Source organism: Pleurodeles waltl, chromosome 9 (assembly GCF_031143425.1).
Source record: "Pleurodeles waltl isolate 20211129_DDA chromosome 9, aPleWal1.hap1.20221129, whole genome shotgun sequence".
NCBI classification, from domain to species: Eukaryota; Metazoa; Chordata; class Amphibia; order Caudata; family Salamandridae; genus Pleurodeles; species Pleurodeles waltl.
Window position 1 is genome coordinate 319,018,257 of NC_090448.1, and position 15,610 is coordinate 319,033,866.

A 15,610-nucleotide genomic window follows, 5' to 3' on the forward strand; every position below is an offset into this window, starting at 1 on the left:
TCTCTGAGCTCACAATTTAAAAATACATCTTTTAGGAAAGTTCATTTTAAGATTGTGTGTTTGAAAATGCCACTTTTAGAAAGTGATCTTTTTCTTGTTTAAACCATTCTGTGACTCTGCCTGTTTGTGGATTCCCTGTCTGGGTCAGTTTGACAGTTGGGCTGTTTGCACCTCTCTCTAGACAGTGACACAAAGGGAGCTGGGGTGTAGCCTGCATACCCTGATGAGCCATCCGTGCTAGGAGGGAAGGGAGGAGTGGTCACTCACAACTGAAAGGGCTGTGCCTGCCCTTACGCAATGCAATCTCCAACCCCCTGGTGTGTGTCTGGGGCCAGGCCTGGGCAAGGCAGGATTTCACAAACAAGAGAGACTTTTCTTTGAAGTAATCCTACTTCAAAGGGCTAAATGTGTATAAGAAGGGCACCCAAAACCACAGACTTTAGATCACTTCTGGAAACCAAGAGGAACCACTGCCTGGAGAAGAGCTGAAGAGCCGAGGAAGAAGAGCTGCCCTGCCTGTGACTGTGCTTTGTGGAGCTATCCTGCAGTTGCTGCTTCTGCCTGTGCAAGAGGACAAAGACTGGACTTTGTGTACCTTCCTGCTTGTGAAGAACTCTCCAAGGGCTTGAAACTGAGCTTGCCTCCTGTTGAAGTCTCAGGGACAGCAAAGACCTCTCTGCCAGCACCTGGAGCCTCTGCTGAGACTCCTGCCCTGCCAAGTGGTGCCCTATCCAGTTCCTGGGGCCTTGACAGGTGAAGCTGGTGGACCAAGGTTGGAAATCCACACACAGATCGCCGTGCGGGGAAATTTCCGGCACAACCTCCGAGAGTGGCTAAAGAAACGACGTGCCGCCTGCTCCGTGGCTGAAATAGACACAACGCATGCAGCACGGCTGTGAAATCGATGCACACGGCTGGAGATACGACGGTCGGCATCGCTGACGAAGGCTGCAACGATGCAACATCGCTAAGCGTGGAAAAACAGCGCAAGCCTGCCTAGACCCGAGGTGTTTTGTCCTGATCGACGCATCTTTCTCCTGCGGGGAAAGAAACGACGCACGCAGATCGGACCGGAGAAGAAGAAACGACGCACGACCTCGCTTGCGGGTGAGAAATTGACTCACCGCTGACCTTTTTTGACGCACACTCACCCGTACGGGTTATTTTGACGCGACCCAGGTAAATTTTCACGCTAACAGTGTTAGCGTTGTGTTTAAAAGAACATGAAGACTCTTTTTGCATTTTAATTAATAACTTGACTTCTGTATGGTGAATTTGTTTTCGTTTTGGTCTTGTTTTGTTTATATAAATATTTTCTTTTTTTTCTAAACCTGTGTTGTGTCATCTTGTAGTGTTTTCATTAAGTTACTGTGTGTGCTGGTACAAATACTTTACACCTAGCACTCTGAAGTTAAGCCTGCCTGCTCGTGCCAACCTGCCAAGGGGGTGAGTGTAGGCTAGCTGAGGGTGATTCTCTTTTACCCTGACTAGAGTGAGGTCCTTCCTTGGACAGGGGTTAACCTGACTGACAAACAAAGACCCCATTTCTAACAACGGGCGATAAAGATGGGATATTACAATACGAAATCTCCAGAGGAGTATTGCCACTCTGTTGCACGTCCTTGATGTAATGATGCTGCTGCTACATGGTGAGTGCACCAAGAAGTGTGTCATAAAGCCGCTACTGTACTGATGAATACCTCTAGTGCACACTACATCGTGCTGGGTTCTGAGGCTGCAATGTCATGCGCTGACAAGTACAATTGAATCACGTGCTACCACACGCTCCATGCGAGGCAGGTCCCAAAAATTGAAATAGCATTTGACAAAAACACGTGGGTGCTACACTGATAGGACTTCACTCCGTGCACACCTTCAGACAAATACCAAATGGTAGAGATGAATGATATCAACAGTGTGAAAAGTCCTCCAACAGTTGCTTCCGATGTGGGTTCAGGAGAGGTTGGTACAATAGCAGATGCCTGTCTCCTCCCAGGCTCCTCGTTGCAGTGCTGAGAAGTTCACACAAAGAAGACACACATGTCTTACAGAACGTTGTAAGGCAGAAAGCTGTATCTAAAGCTCCATTGTCTCCTGTAGAGATTCCGGAAGTACCATGGAAGAAGTTGGGATTGAATGTTGCTGGCCCTTTCCATCTTTTACCCCCAAAGTGAAAGATATGAAATATTATTGGTAGGTTACATGTCCACGTGGGTTGTGACAAAGTGTGTGAGCTCAGTTGATACCAGGGTTGTGATTAGCTTTTCGAAAGAAGAGTTCATTCGTGAAGGTGTACCCCATGAAATTGATACAGACAATGGTTTCCGGTTGAAATCCCAGATGCAGGAGTTCTTAGGAGACCGGTCTATAGTACATCTTAAGACGACGTATTCTCCAAAATCAAACAGTCTTGGTGAGCACATGGACTGAGTGGTGAAATCTTATGTACAAAAAGCAGTAGAAATGAGGAGGCCTTTGATAGAAGTGTTAAATGAAGTATGGTGGGCTCATCAAAACACTCCTAGTAATGTCCGATTCACTTTTCTTCTGGATGAAGGGAAGGGCTGGAAACACAAAATTGAATCCAGCATGGATGAGTGGAGGAATGCAAGGGTTAAAGCCGTTGAGTGCAGAGGTGAAGTTGAGTGAACTCAAGAGAGAGGGCAAGTAGTTGAGAGGTATGTATCGAAATACATACAAGGAAATATACAATCAGATGAACTGCATCAAGTCTCTACTTTGGTTGGTGGGTGAAAAAGTACTAACGAAGAGGCTAGGATTTGTGAGGAACGGTGAATCAAGTTACATGGAACCTTTCAGGATTAAGACAGCCATGAAGAATGTTGTAAAGCTGGATAATGGTGATGTGTGGCGTATGTCTAGGCTTATGAAATGTAATGAAACCAATCCTGACAACGTCAATGCTAATTTTAGTAATCATTGTGGTGGTTATGCTATCTCATTTCCCAGACATACCATGAGATCTTGTGCCAGACCTAAGTGGTGGAAAGATTATGTAGGATCGTAGTTAAGTTACAATGCCATAGTAACAATATGTTTACCGCTGCAATGTTGTAGTGTCATGATACACCTAGCTTTTGGTTACAGGACATATATTGTATTTTGTTAATGTATGATTCTTCTTTTCATCATTTTGTGATTCCAAACAGTTTAATATATATTTGTTTGTAGTACTTGTTATTTTACGTTATGTACATATTTGCGTCCCAGGTTGTATTCTATTACATGGTAAAATGTTTCCTATGTTATTGTAGAAAGAGATATGTGTTGTGTTGAGCTTGGAATGCAGATATGTCGTGTTCCATGTGGGTACCTCTCGGTTGGTGCAGGCATAGCCAATAAAGTTCTGTGAGACACTCACCTTATGTGTCTATTCTTCTTGTGAACGTCTCAACTCAATTCCAAGGTAATGTGGGGAAAAGCTACACACTTTTACAGCACGTCCTCTGTGTTTTACTGTGAAGTATCTCACAGTACCCCTCTTTCCCTCGAATCAACCTTTCTTCCCCAGGTCAGAGCTACCTGTGCCAACCTAGAGGTGTGGCTAGTTCTGGGCAGCTTCACCTCCCACTGGTTTGGAGTCAAGCTGTTTAAGAAGATAAAACAAAAGCAGACCTAGTTGTGAGCTACATCTGCCAGTGACAGGGTAGGCATCATTAGAATCTCAGGAAGGGGATAACACCATCCAGGTCATCTAGCTCATGGAAGAAAACACTTCCCCACATCCAATCCCTTTGTTCACTATCTGGGAAGAATCCACATCTCACCACAAGAGGAACCACTAGCAGTCATATGACACTGGGTGCTGGCAGAAAGGCCATTTTGGCTTTTGGCAGTATAATCACAACTTTCTAAAAGTGTTGTTTCCAAAATAGTGATATGAAATCTGCTTTGCACATTTTGTCGGATTTTAAATTGCTGTTAGAATGAGTCCTTGAATAATTTTTCTTGCTATTCCCAAATTGAAAGAAAGCACTATGATTTATTATAGTGTAAGCTAGTGTTTACCCATGGAAGAGCCAACCTTGTAACAGTGAAAAATTACTTTGGGGGAGTGTCCCTGCCAGGACATGTAAAACCTTAAATATAAATGCCCTATATTTTAAATACCATGCACCCTGCTCTATGGGCATTTTGGGGCCTATCTTAGGGGTGACTTCTAATTATTAAAAAGGAAGGTTTTGGCCTCACAAAAAGTTTGGTTTTTCAGGTCGAAATGGCAGTTTGAAAATGCACAGCCAGGCTGCAAGGGCAGGCTTGGAGACATATTTTACAGTGCTACTCTGGTGGGTGGGTGGGTGTCATAATGGGAAGAGCTCTAGACCAGGTAGCATATAATATATAGGCCCTGGGTACAATTGGTTCAATTTACTTGAGCCTTACAAGTAAATTAAATGTTCCAGTTAGGATTATGCCAATTCTAACATGTTTAGAGAGGACAGCACAGTCACTTTGCCACTGGTTTGCAGTAGTTACTTACACAGAATCCTATGGCCAGGAAAAAATAGGTTCAGCAAAAGAAGGCACATATCAGGGAAATACAAAGCAAATGATGGCAATTTCCAACACAAATACACCCAGATATAGCTATACAATCAAAACCAGAGCTCTGTTTTTTTTTTATGAACTAGGGTCACACAGGAGGCAGATTCGGACTGTGACAGATATAGTGATAGGGGAAGGTGACATGGATTTTACCTTTGGCATTTCTCTAGCGGCCCTGGGAGTCGTGGGTGCTGGAAGTAGGGGTGTGTGGTGTGCTGCAGCACCTCTAAAATAACCATGCTGGAGTTCAGAAGAAGAATGGGCAATAAAGATTCACTTAAATTTTGTGTTTATCTTGCAGTGCGGAAAAAGACAAAGGTCAAATGTCAGGCTCTGTCTTCTGACAAATTGCTGGTTATTGGATATTTACTTTTATTTCTCTCACTGAAAAGTTTGAGGATTTTGTAAAAGTGACCTAGATGACAATCTTGCTGGGGTACAGGAAATAGATGCAAAGGCTGTACAATGTCAGTTGTTTCCTAACACTCAACATTTTAAATACTGGTAAATGAACTATACACATACATATAAATATATCAGCAATTAGGAAAACACTAATTACGTTTTTGTAACTCTGAGGTGTGATGGAAACAAAGATGTTAATAGGATGAGAACAAGTCAAGGCACTTTGATTGTTGATGTGCAAACAATTACTGGCTGAAACTTGATTGCCACACATTATCTGTGTGTGCTATATAGTTTTACTAGTAAACCTACATGTCTTTGCAAATTTAGTGGCCATTTCAAGAGAAAATGGGTTGTCAGAAAATGATGGTGTTCTACTGCAGCAGTGGTCCAAAATGCTCCACTGGCTACGTACCACAACCATACCACTCTCCAGCTGAAAGGGCGTGGCACATTTGCTGCACTCGTTTTCTGTGTGACACAACATTTTTCCAAAATCCCTGTGATATACCATTAATGGCAGAACTCCCACTCAGCAAGAATTTGTCCCACCTTAAAAGCTTAAGGTGGGAAAAATTATTGTTGTCTCTCAGGAACATACAGTCAAATAACATGAGACTTTTATCATTAGGGTGGATAAAAATTTTCCCATTGTCATCAACAGTTAAATATCTGCTTTGGAAATGAGAAAGTACACAATGGAATCTTTCACCCATAGTTAATTTTAAATCAGTTCAGTACAAAGAGGGTGTAATAAAAAAATGCCCTCCCCAGCATGGAAATTGGTAGTGAAAGAGAACAGGTCATTTTGTGAGTACCCTTCCTTACAGGGTGTTATTAGTCAATAATTAATGATTCAGGATGCTCTTTAGATTACATGGTCATTTTGGCATGCATTTGGTTTGAGAGGGTAAGTGACCTGAAGAAGTACTAACCAGATTTGTGATGTGAAGCTTTTGGAGTGGAGTTTGCTTGGACAAACATGGTTCATGGTATTGGTTTGTGGTTAAATTTGGTATGACATAAGATTCGGTTGGATGACTGTAGAAAGACACAAGATGGCTAGTAATGGGAAAGAGATAATGTAAGAAATTAGACAAAGTTGCAAAGTGACTGCTGGAATGAAGTAGACTTTGAAGATCAGTGAAGCATGCATGAAGTAAAATTGGTGAGAGAAAAAGATTGAAAGAGAGAATGAGATAGTCGGAAAGAGATATGGTCAGGGCAAGCAGTATCAACTTAGGGTCTGATTTAGAGTTTGGCAGATAGGGTACTAGCTCACAATTATGAAGAAGTACCCTGTCTGAAAAAAACCCTTAGCCTGCCCACCTTATTTAGAGATTAGGGATTTAGAGGTGGGTGGACTGTAAGTATTCTGTTGACGGAGCCCCTATTTGCTCCTTTGCTGGAAAGAGTAGGAGTCTTTGGAGGAATTACATAACTCCACCCATTGTTTTTTAGGGTGGAAGACTTTGTGTATTTTTTTCTGTACACCATCACCAGGAAAAACCTGGCAGTTATGGGCAGAAAAAAACAAGAGATGAGGTGAACATGTGATAAATAAAGAGCTCTCTTAAAATTAAGTAGGAAAGATCATGGAGAGTACTCACTTCAGCAGACTTGAATTGTGGGGGATAGAGGTGAGGGGGTTCACGAATTGACATGAAGCACAATGGCGAATCAACAACATGATGAGCACCTATGAAAAGATTTTGCACCATTAGGGTGAGTAAACAGTAAATGTATTGTAGACAATATAGAATAAGTATTAAAGGCTATAAGCAAGGAGAGGGATACATCAAAGTTCACTGTTCACCGTAAAAAGTATCATGAAGCAGCTAAAATTGCCTGAAGCCTATGGACCAAAAGTAAAGTTCTGAAATGACGTGCATGTATGTTGATCTCTTTCTGGCTCAGATGAAGTTCACAATATGTATAGTTACTCCAAGAAGAAGTGTGGTGGTTGCTTTTCTGCAAAAGGTAAATATAAAAGACATTAATGTGCAACTTCCTTATTTATCCTTGATTCATTCACAGTTTGAAAGAAGCCTTTACAGACTGAGAGGTCTTTTATATTAATCAGTCTGAAGCCTCGGATTTCATGGACAATATGGCCCTTTTATGACTTTTTCCAAGACTGCCAAAGCCGCCACTAGATCGTCAGTGCTGGCGGTCTGCAGACCGCCATATTATGACTGCTGGCAGCTTTCTGCCATTCTTTAGGCGGAACATCGCCAGCAATCGGTGGTGCAGAGGCGGTTTCACTGCCGGCCCCACCAAAAGGACTCCGCCAGCCGTATTACTACCTGTAATATGGCCTGGCAGTATCCTGATGGCAGGCTGCTGCCGGCGGTGGGAGCGCCGGGTCCCGTCCCCTCAGGGAGGAGCACCTCGTCGGCTGAGGTAAGTGTCCTCCACAAGAGGAGGGGGGGTGGAGGTGTGAATGGATGTGACTGTGTGTATGCATGTCATAAATGGGGGCGTGGGAGGGTGAGTGTTTGTGCGTGCGTGTGTGTGTATGGATTTGGGGGGTGTTGCTTGTGTGTGTGTGCATGAGTGTAAGGGTGTTGTGAGTGTGTGTGTGCATGAGTGTAAGGGTGTTGTGAGTGTGTGTGTGTGAGTGTAAGGGTGTTGTGAGTGTGAGCGCATGAGTGTTGCAGTGTTGTGAGTGTGTGCGCGTGAGTGTGTGTTGTGAGTCTGAGTGAGTGAGTGTCAGGGTGTGCGTGTCTGTGGGTGCGTGTGCGTGCGTGCATGTATGGGGGTAAGTACGTGTAAGCGGGGTGGGGAGGTTGCTACTGGGAGTGGGGTTTGGGAGGGGTACTGGGGGTTCAGGGGGTGCAGGGTGATAATGTTGTAAGGGAAGGGAGGTTAGGGGGGTCTTGGGTAGAAAAGGGTGGTCTACCAGCGACAGGAATGGAAATAGCCTTTCCTTCAGGGATTTCATGGCAGTGGTACCGGCATGAAATCCCTGGCGGAAAGAGGACTCGTAATACTGCCAGTGGTTTTTGGTAGACTTCTGGGTCAGAGATGCTTATCTCCGGCCCAGTGGTCTGACCACCCTGGCGGGAGGAACGGGAAAGTGGCGGTTTGGCACAGGCCAAACCGCCAGACTTGTAATATTGTGGTCTTCACCGTCGGCCCATCGGAAGTGGGACCGCCAGACTTGTAATGAGGGCCTAAGTGTCTCCTTTGCATCTTTGTGTGGGAGAGAGATAGGATGTAGGAGGATTGCATAATGAATGCATTCAGGCAGAGATGGTGAATCATACCGTATTCGTGAGATAGAGAGAAATGGGAGGTGGGAATGCAATGGTTTCTTTACAAGACCAGTGTTCTAGGACACAGCTAATTCTCTTTCCTTGCAGGTAGTCATTTTAGATTCTAAGCATTGGAAATTCAAACCAATTAGAAATATCCTAAGTCATATCATCTGACAGTTGAGAATTTAGAAACAGCTAGGCAAGTGGTCTTCAAACTGTGTGGCAGTTTCTCTGTAGGGAGGGGTGGTTTGCCTCCCCTCACGGAAACCACCTCTAAAAAAAGTGTCTCTGAAAAACAGGAGTTTGTTCTTCCTAATGTTCTCAAAATGAGCTTTGAAAAATTCAAATGAACACCAAGGTCAATAAGGTCAATATTATGTAACGGGTGAACTGTCACTGTTTATGCCAAAGCCACCTGAAAACAGGTGCACACAGTGCAAACAGGGACAGTGAGCTCTACTACAATAATGAGCCGCCCTAGGGCAGCCACACACTCTTGCCTGCCCGGGGGGCAGTGCACTATTGAAAGACAGAGCGGCTGCTTGAAGTAGATGCTCTGGCTTTCATTGTATAGGCACCACACGTCTGCACTTCAAAAGGTTAGACACAGATCCCCCTGCAGGCAGATGCAGTGAGTGACTCCACCAACATGCAGGGGGATATCTGGGGGCCCTGGGACCCCTTTGGCCCTCTCCAGAGGGCTACCTTCAGGAGGCACACTCCATCAGCTTATTGTGGTGTACAGTGGGTGTGCCCCCTGATGGCTTCTTTGCCTCTGCACCCTCATGCTATGATATGTTATGTTATGTTAACCAATTCATATAGCGCATAGCTACCCGAAGGCCTTCGAGCACTTCAGCACAGCCTCCCAGCAATTTCAGAAGAAGATCAATATAACCATGTTTTCAGTAGTCGCCTAAAGATTAGTTCCTGGTCAGTGAGCTGTAACGATAAAGGTAGTGAATTCCACAGCTTCATACCTAGGTACGACAAGGCCCTTCCACCCCATCTAGCGTTTTTTACAGAGGGAATTGCCGCCAAGGCTGCTGATGAAGACCTAAGGTGTCTCCAGGGCTTATAAAAAGTGGCCAAAGAACGCAGGTGTGGGGGCCCTTTATAATGTAAGGATCTATGTATGTAGCATAGAGCATTGAATTTAATTCGCTGCTCAACTGGGAGCCAATGCAGGGTGAAAAATGAAGATTTCACTGATTCATGTTTAGAAATATTAAAAAACAGTCTATCGGCGGTATTCTGTAAAACTTGAAGTCTCCTTTTCACGTACTTTGGAGACCCGAGAAAGAGAGCATTCCTATAATCCAGGCGTGAGCTGATCAATGCCTGTATAATTAATCTCTTGGCCAAAAACTGAAGAATTTTAAACACCTTCCTGAGGAGTCTAAATATGCCGAAGCACGAGGCCGAGGTTTTCTTTGCCTGTTGATCCATGGCTAACCACGGATCAAGCCAAATCCCGAGACTCTTAATATGTTCCTTGGGTACTGGAAGCTCTTTCGTCCATAAATTTGCGTGAGCACAGAGGCAAAGTGTTTCCCTCATTTGCATGTGGCCATGGCGCCATTCAAAAGAAGGCACCCCATTTGATAGCACTCGTGCTATATGTGCTTTTGTGTTGCAGAAGGGGAGCACAAGCATCTGCAGCCCCTTCAATATTAGTACAGTGCCTGGGGGTGCCTGTTGTGCCCTCGAGGCACTGTATCTAATACTTCCTGAGTAGGATGTTTGAAAAGTTAAATACGGTAATGTGCTAAAATAACAGATCTGTGGTGCAAAGAGGTACACTATGTGCATTCTCCTTTACCGAGCTTGGCTACCATCAGCCCAAAGGGCTGTAGAGGACTGAGGGTGGTGGCAGCAACAGAGCTATATGAGAGGCCTTTTTACCTGGCACTTACCAGGGAGCGTTCCCTATTGGTCTCTCCTGTATTTTATGTCACCCTGCAAGTGTCATATAACCAGGTCCTACACTTCATCCCAGCAGAACATGGATGAGTCATGTGTGTGTAACTTAAGTAGGTGCAGAAAGATTTGCATGGAGTGAGAGTGCTATAGGTGGCTGTAATCACCTAGCAATCCATTTTTAATTCAAGCATTGGAGTGGTATCTGATATCAGTGCTTAATTTGTAAAACTAGAAGTGCTGCCATCCTCCTTCATTACTGGTGGGACCCACTGCTTCCATATCTATTTGGGATTCATAAAGTGCTGGGGTCATTTCTACTTCAGTTGTCATGATGATACCATACAATGCATGAATTCCTGGGTCTGGGGGGGGGCCCTCCACCGGTAAACACAGGCAGTGCTAACCCCCAGGTCATGCAATTACCATGTATTGGTACTAGTAACAAGACAAACCACAAAGAGCCCCATCCTCCACTTAGAAGTGCTGGTGGTGCCCACTGCAACTACAGGCACAAATTCAATACTAAGATGGAGTATGGAGAGAGCCTCAGACAGCGACATGAATTTCAGGGCTTCTCAATAACATTCTTGAGACCCTCTGGAGTGGATGAGCCTCTGCGGGAAAGGAGATGGAGGGTCCCTTTACAGTATAGGGAAAAAAGTACCCTCTTCTTTTTCCATTCTTCACCAGACATGGTACCTTATACAAGTTGAGAGGTGTTTGAGTGGGAACGCCTCTCCCTCTTTTGTGCTCTTGTTCTGGCTCAATCCCCCTGGCAGTAGGTCCCCAGCTTCAACCCACATTCCTGCTAATGCTGTGAGACAAAGCCTATGGCTCGACCAGTCTCAAACGAATACCTATAGGGCCTGATTTAGAGTTTGGCAGATGGGGTTATGCCATCACAAATGTGATGGAAATCCCTGTCCGCCATATCACAATCCCAATATATCCTATGGAAATCATAATTCAGCGGACAGGATATCCTTCACGTTTGTGATGGAGTAATTCATCCGCCAAACTCTAAATCAGGCCCTAAGTCTGTAACTTCCAGAAACTAGTACTAGAGATGGACATCCAGAATAAACAAACTGTCAGCAAGCTTGATGTAAGCATAAGGCAGAAACTGCCAGCCACTGTGCCAATATTTCTCTACTGCAATCCATGGTCCACATGTTTGGGAAAAGTAACTTGAAAGTTCTGCAGCCTAATGCACCCTGAGGAAAGGAAAATTATGGTATGACTGCTACGGAGAGGTGGTCGAGGTGCCCTTACTTGAAAAAAACACTGCGAAGAGGAGTACTGCTAAGAAATAACCTGAGGCCTCTGTGGCATGCCAGAAGATGAAGCACTTGGTTTGGTTTGGAGCTTACAGAATTTGCAATTCCATCTTGTGGCTCTTCCATGAAAAGATGAAGTGCTTGTGAGTGAATGGCAACTTAAGAATTGTGATTGTGATTCTGCAGTCATTCTAAAAGAGTACAGGGTGTCTGGATCAGATAGCTACTTTATCGAGTTTGTATAACACAACTGGAGGGTAAACCAATCTGCATTGGATCATGCTTGAACTGGGGTCTGCTCTTCACTTTATTTGGGTGTTGGGTTTGTTTTTATGTCAAGGAAGAACCCCAAGCAAAGACACACCCAAGCCTGATGGGCGCAAATGGAGTGCAGCCTCCTTCTGGCCTGTGTGCATGCCTCCCTACCTCTTCAACCAGTGCATACTAATGGGCAAAAGACTATTCTATGTTTGTAATAAACAGGCAGCTTGCAGAACTTAGGGCCAAGTGTACAAAAGGTAGGAATTGCAGTTTCCTAATGTAAGAAAATTTACATCTTGTAAGCAGAGATTCCTAGTGGGTCGCAAATCGACCTACCTCAACAATATTAACTGAGGTAGGTTGCAGTTTGCAACCCATAAGGAATTGCAGGCATCACAGGGATAGTGACCTGCTAGAGCCAGCAGACCACTATGTCCGTGATTGCTTTTTAATAAAGCATTATTTTTTTTAAATGCAGCCCATTTTCCAACATTTAAGTTGAATTTTTCAAGAGTAACCAATGGTCAGTGGGACGCCTGCCTGCTTTTCAAAAATATTCCTTTCAACATTCACAAAGGGAAAGGGGTCCCTTGGGAACTGCTTCCCATTTGCAAATGGCTACCACCACCTTTGAGGTGTTGTGAAAAATGAATGTTTTACAAATGTAATTCAATCGTAAAACACTGATAGCACTATGATTCCGTGTCTGGACGGGAGACCCTAAACACACCTCATCCAAATAGCAAACAAAAATTGCAATTTGGTAATATGTTACCGTAAGGAAATGCCTCCTTGGCATGGTTACCCCCTGACTTTGGGCCTTTGCTAATGGCAAGTTATGATTTGAAAGTGTGCTGGGACCCTGCTAACCAGGCCCCTGCACCAGTGTTTTTACCCTAAACTGTATGAACCTTTGTCTCCACAATTGGCACAACCCTGGCACCCAGGTAAGTACCTTGTAATTGGAACCCCTGGTACCAAGGGCCCTGATGCCAGGGAAGATCTCTAAGGGCTGCAGCATGTCTTATGCCACCCTAGGGACCCCTCACTCAGCACATACACACTGCTTGCCAGCTTGTGTCTGCTGGTGGGGTGAAAATGACTAAGTCAACATGGCACTCCCCTCAGAGTGCCATGCCAACCTCACACTGCCTGTGGCATAGGAAAGTCACCCCTCTAGCAGGCCTTACAGCCCAAGGCAGGGTGCACTATACCACAGGTGAGGGCATATGTGCATGAGCACTATGCCCCTACAGTGTCTAAGCAAAACCTTAGACATTGTAAGTGCATAGTAGCCATAAGAGTATTTGGTCTGGGAGTCTGTCAAACACGAACTCCACAGCACCATAATGGCTACACTGAAAACTGGAAAGTTTGGTATCAAACTTCTTAGCACAATAAATGCACACTGATGCAAGTGTGCACTTTATTGTAAAAATACACCCAGAGGGCATCTTAGAGATGCCCCCTGAAAACATACCCGACTTCCAGTGTGGGCTGACTAGTTTTTGGCTGCCTGCCACACACCAGACATGTTGCTAGCCACATGGGGAGAGTGCCTATGTCACTCTGTGGCCAGGAACAAAGCCTGTACTGGGTGGAGGTGCTTCTCACCTCCCCCTGCAGGAACTGTAACACCTGGCGGTGAGCCTAAGGCTCAAAGGCTCACCACATTTGTTACAGCGCCACAGGTCATCCGAGCTAGTGGAGATGCCAGCCCCTCCGGCCACTGCCCCCACTTTTGGCTGCAAGGCTGGAGGAGATAATGAGAAAAACAAGTAGGAGTCACCCCCCCAGTCTGGACAGCCCCTAAGGTGTCCTGAGCTGAGGTGACTTACTTTTAGAAATCCTCCATCTTGTAGAAGGAGGATTCCCCCAATAGGATTGGGGATGTGCCCCCCTCCCCACAGGGAGGAGGCACAAAGAGGGTGTAGCCACCCTCAGGGCCAGTAGCCATTGGCTACTGCCCTCCCAGACCTAAACACACCCCTAAATTGAGTATTTAGGGGCTCCCAGAACCGAGGAAGAGAGATTCCTGCAACCTCAAGAAGAAGAAGGACTGCTGACCTGAAGCCCTGCAGTGAAGACGGAGACGACAACTGATTTGGCCCCAGCCCCACCGGCCTGTCTCCCTACTTCGAAGAAAACTGCAACGCATCCAACAGGGTCTAGCAACCTCTGAAGCCTCAGAGGACTACCCTGCATCTAAAGAACCAAGAAGCTCCTGAAAACAGCGGCCCTGTTCAAGAAACTGCAACTTTTTGAAACAAAGAAGCAACTTTTAAAGATCACACGTTTCCCACCGGAAGCGTGAGACTTTCCACTCTGCACCCGATGCCCCCGGCTCGACCTGCGGAAAAGTAACACTACAGGGAGGACTCCCCGGCGACTGGCAGCCCGTGAGTAGCCAGAGTTGACCCCCCTGTGCCCCAATAGCGACGCCTGCAGTGGAAATCCAGAGGCTCCCCCTGACCGCGACTGCCTGCTTCAAGGAACCCGATGCCTGGAAACCACACTGCACCCGCAGCCCCCAAGACCTGAAGGAACCAAACTCTAGTGCAGGAGCGACCCCCAGGCGACCCTCTGCCTAGCCCAGGTGGTGGCTACCCCAAGGAGCCCCTTCTGTGCCTGTCTGCATCGTTGAAGTGACCCCCGGGTCTCCCCATTGATTCCTATTAGAAACCTGACGCCGGTTTGCACTCTGCACCCGGCCGTCCCTGTGCCGCTGAGGGTGTACTTTCTGTGCCTGCTTGTGTCCCCCCCAGTGCCCTACAAAACCCCCATGGTCTGCCCTCCGAAGACGCGGGTACTTACCTGCTGGCAGACTGGAACCGGGGCACCCCTATTTCAATTGAAGCCTCTGTGTTTTGGGCACCACTTTGACCTCTGCACCTGACCGGCCCTGAGCTGCTGGTGTGTTAACTTTGGGGTTGGCTTGAACCCCCAACGGTGGGCTACTTTGGACCCAACTTTGAACCCTGTAAGTGTTTTACTTACCTGTGAACTTAACATTTACTTACCTCCCCCAGGAACTGTTGATTTTTGCACAGTGTCCACTTTTAAAATAGCTTATCGCCATTTTTGTCAAAACTGTACATGCTATTGTGATTATTCAAAGTTCCTAGAATACCTGAGTGAAATACCTTTCATTTAAAGTATTGTTTGTAAATCTTGAACCTGTGGTTCTTAAAATAAACTAAGAAAATATATTTTTCTATATCAAAACCTATTGGCCTGGAATTTGTCTTTGAGTGTGTGTTCCTCATTTATTGCCTGTGTGTGTACAACAAATGCTTAACACTACCCTCTGATAAGCCTACTGCTCGACCACACTACCACAAAATAGAGCATTAGAATTATCTCGTTATGCCATTATCTTACCTCTAAGGGGAACCCTTGGACTCTGTGCACACTATTTCTTACTTTGAAATAGTATATACAGAGCCAACTTCCTACAGTTACCGAATTGCAATTTGTGCTTTGTACATATGAAAAAGCATTTTTGAGGTCGAAAAGGGCATGATTCTGCAAATCGATTCTTTTCTGACCACAAAAATGCTTTGTATACATGGCCCCTTACTTCTATGACTTCCTCAACTGAAAGTAAAAACAAAAAAATTTGAACATAATTTTATTGTTGCAACTACCAAGGTCCAATGAAGTCCCCTCAGTATATGTCATTGTGACTTTGCCCAACTAGGCTCACAAAGATAATTATGGCAGAGGCGAGAGAATGGTAGACATGGGATTAGGTACAATGGGCCTGGGTGGTTAGAAAATGGAGGGAAAAGAAGAGGACAAGAGAGAGAAGACTGGATTGAGAGCCAGGGGAGTGAGAGGTGAATGAGAAAAAGGAGAGCGCGGGTCAGAAAGAAAGGGAGAGAACAACAGAAAAAAAGCGATAAATAGGGAAAGAGA